This window comes from Haemorhous mexicanus, chromosome 1 (assembly GCF_027477595.1).
Source record: "Haemorhous mexicanus isolate bHaeMex1 chromosome 1, bHaeMex1.pri, whole genome shotgun sequence".
NCBI classification, from domain to species: Eukaryota; Metazoa; Chordata; class Aves; order Passeriformes; family Fringillidae; genus Haemorhous; species Haemorhous mexicanus.
Window position 1 is genome coordinate 148529306 of NC_082341.1, and position 5689 is coordinate 148534994.

At 43.9% G+C, this 5689-nt stretch overlaps 1 long non-coding RNA gene across 2 annotated transcripts in view; it reads right to left on the minus strand.

Moving 5' to 3' along the window:
* The window catches only part of LOC132337971 (uncharacterized), a 29262-nt gene extending 23954 nt beyond the window's left edge, over positions 1-5308 (minus strand). Inside the window, exon 1 of one of the 2 annotated variants that reach the window (XR_009489328.1) lies at positions 4980-5308. This is a non-coding gene — a long non-coding RNA (uncharacterized LOC132337971). The remainder of the gene's footprint in view (positions 1-4979) is intronic. The other variant, XR_009489327.1, reaches the window with a different exon arrangement.
* Positions 5309-5689: the final 381 nt, after the last annotated feature.

Sequence of the window (5689 nt, forward strand, 5' to 3'; positions counted from 1 at the left end):
GGAGCAATTCAACTTCTGGATCCTATTCCAGAAAACTGGATCCTAAATGTCAAACGTTACAGCACTTTAATTCTAGACTCCTAAACTTTTCAAATATGATCTTAAGCCACTCTGACATCTAAACAGTGATCTCACTGAACGGCAAGACAGATGGCCTCAGCCTTTTTTGCTCCCTGATATACATAGAACCTATCAAAACACTTGGCATAGCTTTGCATCACATTGCAGCAATGGAATTATTTTACTAGTGCAACTCCTCACTCTTAGGATCTAGAGCAGCCCCACTCACACCCTGCCATTCCCCACAATTTTTATCTCCCTCACATGGAGGCATGATCCCATGGGGTCCTTCTTGTTGGGAGTTAACAACACAGCCTTGTTAACGAAGCAGCCCTGCCATGACTAGCTGCACCGAGGCTGCAATTATCCCACTGCACTTTACTGCAGCCTGCTGCAATTAAGCATGTCTGCATACACACACATCCATGGGTATGACACTGGGTGGTTGAAAGGATCTTTTTTTGTGTATTGCTTGTCCCTGGGTCATAGGATTTAAACTATCTCTTCTGCCTCTTTAAACAGACACTGTTCCTCGTTGTTTTTTTCCAACAGCTGTCGGCTGCATCCTGCCAGCTGTTTGGTAGATGTCTGGATCAGCTGTTGGGGCTGTATGTCAGCTGGATCTGGAACAGGGCCTCTTGGCTCAGCTACAAATGTCCTCGCATATCTTGGTTAGACCTAGTCCTAAACAAGCCTTGCATTAGCCCCCAAGATGAAGGAATGAGTTTTGAAGTGAATTAATCATATCCATGGGAAAACAAGGAAAGGAAAATAATCACTATGATGATGGATTGCTCTGCAAATGAGTTTGGGTTGTGTGTGCATGTGTCACCACAGATGTATTTCTGACATCTGTGCAACAAATGTTATGTATTTCAGGTAGGAACTCTAAGGGTTTTTCACAGCCCAGCAAAAAAGGCTTGGTGGTAGAGATTTGGTACTGAATTTTCAAATCCAGGGAAGCAGACTGGTAACAAAATCTCCAACCGCTTCAAATCATCCTCTTTTATTGCACTCAGTCTTTGCAAAACAGGTTTGCAGGCTAGTCAGAGAAGAAGAATGACTGTGTGTGATCAGGGAAGAAAACCAGCTGAGGCAGAAGACAAAGCGAGACCCTTCCAACTTTCACTTGCTAAAAAGTATAAAATCCAGGCAAGAGTTATAATTACTGGGAGCACAGGTGAAGCAGGTCAGCTACGTGCTCACCATGATAATGTGGGACTCTACCACTGTGGAAATCACCAGGCACCAAGAAACACTGTGTCCCTACACAGGCAGCCCAGAAAACAAGAATGGAGTGCAAGCCAGGATGGTGAAGGTTTTATAATGACAGTTTAAATCCCTCCATTCTACTAACTTTGTTACTTTGCCAATACATTCACTTACTGTGCTTATCCTAGAGCTTCAAACTGACTCCCAAGCCCCTTCCAGGTGTCTAAAGCATCAGCTGTCCACTCTCCAGCTGTTGAAACATGTAGCTTCACTTCAGACAGCTCCTTTGATGCAGCTTAAAGTCTGTCAGTCCAAACTCTGTGGCACACTGGAAAATGGCAGTGCAAGGACAGCAAAACCCATGTTGAATGTAATATGAACATCAGCAACCAGGGACTGACTTCCTCAAATCCAGATTATTCCTCTCTCTCTGTCATCATATTACCCACATCCAATGCAAGGAGGAGGTGAAAGCAGTCACTGTCCCTCATATAAGTGTTGCTCTTCAGATTGCAGGCCCTCCCATATACAGAGAACAGCTTCTGGTCAGATGTGCCAGCACCCATTCAGCCCTAATGTGTGGGTTTCATGACAGAGGGATGAAAATTGGGAGCTCCCAGATTTGCCCTTCTGGGAGCTACTACAGGGAAGAATGTTGGGGACGAGCAAGCTTGGAGACAGTAGTCTGGGGATTCCTCTTCCATTTTCTTTTTCCCCTTTCAAGAAGGAGATGCATTTACTGTGCTTGTGCCAACAGAAACCACTGCTGAGCAGAGCTGGGAGCAGCAGCAGTGCAGCCTGATCTCTGTGCAAATATGCATCTGAGCCATGCTGCCTGCTGGAGTTCTGTGTGCTGCTGTGACCCACATCAATGGCATGGGTCAGTCAGCAGCATTCAGGATTGTTCTTTTCCCTCTGCCTTCCCTGCACAATGCAGATGTGGCATGACGCCCCTTGTGCCAGGGGCAGCATTCTGCATGGATAAAGCAGGGTGGAGCACGTGTCTTCACTGCTGGACAGAGATGAGAGGGGTGGTTAGCAAAAGGCAAGAGAAGAGGGGGAAAAAACTCTGCTCTCTCAATTTCTGATTGTTCTGTTGTTATTGTTGTTGTTGTTGTGGTGATGGTGGTTGCTGATGTCTGTCTTCAAATTCTTCTAAGCAGGGCCTTTTCAATGCTCTGTGCTTGTGCAGTGCTTAGAACTGCAGCCATGCTTAGCAATCACAATAGTAATAAGAGTAGGATGAAATGCAAAGCTTTAATATGTTACATATCAAGCAAATCTGCGTCCATGCAGAAAACACCAGTGAATGCATGTGCAGAAAGGCAAGTATGGACTTGGTAAGTTTTATCCAAGCAAGAAGGGACCAGCTGAGAACTGACTTGGTGAAAATCAGGATAGCAGCAAAGCCCACGCATGTGGTCAGCAGTAAAACAAAGAGACTCTAGGAGTTGAATAAAGCCCATTGTTTTCCTTCTACCAAATTTTTTAATTTTATGTTTGTTTCTAGTGGCAGACACACAAATGTGTGAGGCCCTTTGCAACCTCAGTTATGCTGCAGACAAAGCAATTGGATAGAGATGAAGGCAGGGGTGATGCCTCACAAGCAAGTCCAGTGGCAATTCTTCACTTCCCAGTAGGACAAGTTTTAAATCTGGAGGTTATGTACCCGTACGTGTGTGGGTGCACATATGAAAAAGAGTTCAGGTGTTTTCCTTTATGTAACCATGGGCTCTACCCAAGCATACGCTGGATCATAGCCAGTTGAGTGAAAGAGCATAATGAGGAAACTTGCAGAGGATGATACTTTTAATCCTGGCAAACTTTTCATTGTTCTGAGTTTCTCAGCCCTGAACACTCCCGGCTAGCATTTATTCACTTACCGTCTGCTCACAAAATGAGCTTCCCCCTAGTTCTTCAAAAGACAAACCTCTCTTCCCCCACCAGAGCCTAACTTTGATCTTGTGGCTCTGCAGGGCACTTACCCAGACAAAAGTGCATTCAGAGATGTCTACACCTGTTCATGCCTTAAAATTCCACATCTGGTTATTTCATACTGAATCAGCTGAATTCCTCCATGTCTCACTGCCTCCTCCTCTCAGAGCTGGCAGTCCCAGCTCCTTGGTGTGCAGCTGAAATAGTGAAATGGTGACTTTCTGCTTTTAATGCCCAGAAACTGCTCCTGTTTCTTCCCCTGCCTTGCTTTTCTGCTGCTTTTCTGCAGCATGCTCCCTCCCCTCCCTTGCCCACCATGTAGGTCCATATCATCACTCAGGCATTTGAAATTTGGATGTTAGAATGGTGCATGTCAGGGGCAGACCTCCATAATTTATCAAATATAGACCAGTGAAAACCACTTCTCTGGTTTTCAGAGATTTTCCTTTGAGACTAGTCAACAGCCAACATAGTACTTCATTTTCAGGTGCTTTTTAATGTCTGCTCTTACCTTCAGAAACTGTAAAAAGAGGGATTTCTTTTTTTCTTTATGGTTAGTACATAACCCCCACTCACTATTATTTTTTTAATTTTATGTCCATTAGAGGCTGGCAGTTGTACACTTCTGGTAAGAGATAGTTTACATGACTTCCCATATAAATCAGTGGAGGTTAATAATTGCATAATGAATCTGTGTCATGTCTCTGAAGTCATTCATCTTGCCACTGATGGTTCTTCCTTGAATTGTTATTTTCTAGTACCTCCCTTAGTAAGGCAGTCATAGCCTGGTGAAATTTTCCATATTAAAAGAAGCACAAAACCCAGACTGTTTCAAGAAATAATCCCATTTATAGGTCTTTGTTACTTTGATGTGGCTGTGGCTTCACATCCAAGTTTTTGCCCACCCTTGTATCTGCACTCCTGTTGGCACGCTGACTTCTGGTGAGAAGATCAGTCCTGAGCTTGTTTCTTTGCCAGTTCTGAGACAGTTTTCCACTACATTCTCCAAGACTTCAAGTGGTACAGTCATCTCAACAGCTGGTCCTCTGAATGCACTTTCATTTAGACATGTGTTTTTCCAACTGTTTTGAATCAAAAAATGCCGCCTTTCGCAGGAAGTCTTAGGACAATTTTCTGCAATGCTGCCCCAGTGGCATGTCATTAAAAACAAATAAGGACCAGGCTGAACACTGAAAGCACTATTACTTCTCCCATTTTGTTTGCAGCTGTGGGAATGAGGTGTTTGTTTCATTTCTCTATTTTTACAGCCATTTAATGAATGTTGATGAGAATTATGTGCCACCTCTGGTTGATAAGCTACCAAGTAAAACTATTTAAATCAGATTTCTGTAAATTCTTCTTTTCAGATGATTTGTTTTTCTAGAAAGAGCTATTCTTAAAGAGTCCACAGAGTCAACTCTATTTTTTTTAAACTGCTTCCAAAAAGTGGACATTTTAAAATTACTGTTATCATGAAGGGAGCTAATATTTATTAAATAAAATCTTTGTGACTTAGATGCATTAGAAAATATAATATGGCTCTGACATCAGGTCAGCAGCATGATGACGTTAAAAAAAGAAACCTTTACTAACTCCAGAACTTTTAGACCTCTGAGAAAAACACTAGAATCCAGCTGAGCTGAAGGATTTCCACAGGTGGTGGCTGACAAAATGTGTACTTTGGAAATTACAAAAATACACTTATTTGAGTCTCACACTTGAAAAGTGCTGACAGAAAATACATGAGCTGAGCTTATGCTCATCTGTCTTACCCAAGCAGGTCTTCAGCCTCTCTTCAGAGCACTTTTCTTTCCCAGTGGAGCTAAGACACCTAAGGTCTCTATGCAGAGGGAATGCAGTCCTGGCCCCAGAGGACAGAGCAGAGCAGCAGTCCTCCTTACCTACCCTGACAGAAGTGTTGGGTGTTGGGGTCACAGTTTCCCAGGGCAGGCTAGATGTATCATTGGGCTCTGCAAGAAATGGCAGAGCTCTCCCTGGACAGAGCAGATGGGTGGTGGGGAGGAGCTGGCAGCTCTGGGAGAGAAAGTCTAAGCCAGAGTTTGTTATGCTAAAGGAGCTTAGCTGCAAGAGGAGTGACAGTAAGCTGACACAGATGAGTGGTTTGTCCTCTGGAACGAGGGAGGGTTTGTTTTTATCCCCTTTGCTAATGCACACAGGGGACAAAGGTGCTGTGGATCAGCCAGCTGAGGGACAGAACCACTTCCAGGAGATCCCACTGCATGTGTTCCAATGATCGACCAACGAGAAGCTGCCTCCCCAGCTGCCACTGGTCCTTTAGCACTCAAGAAAATCTTCCTTGTTTATATTTACCTTAACTGAATCCTTATCAGTGTGAAAACAACTCCAGAGGCATCAGCCAGTCTCCTGTTAAAGGTTGTACATTGTCCTGTGGCTGCAAATACACTCTACAAGGTTGTCAAAAATGCCAGGCCAGTGTAGTTGGGGATTAAAGAGCTTAGGA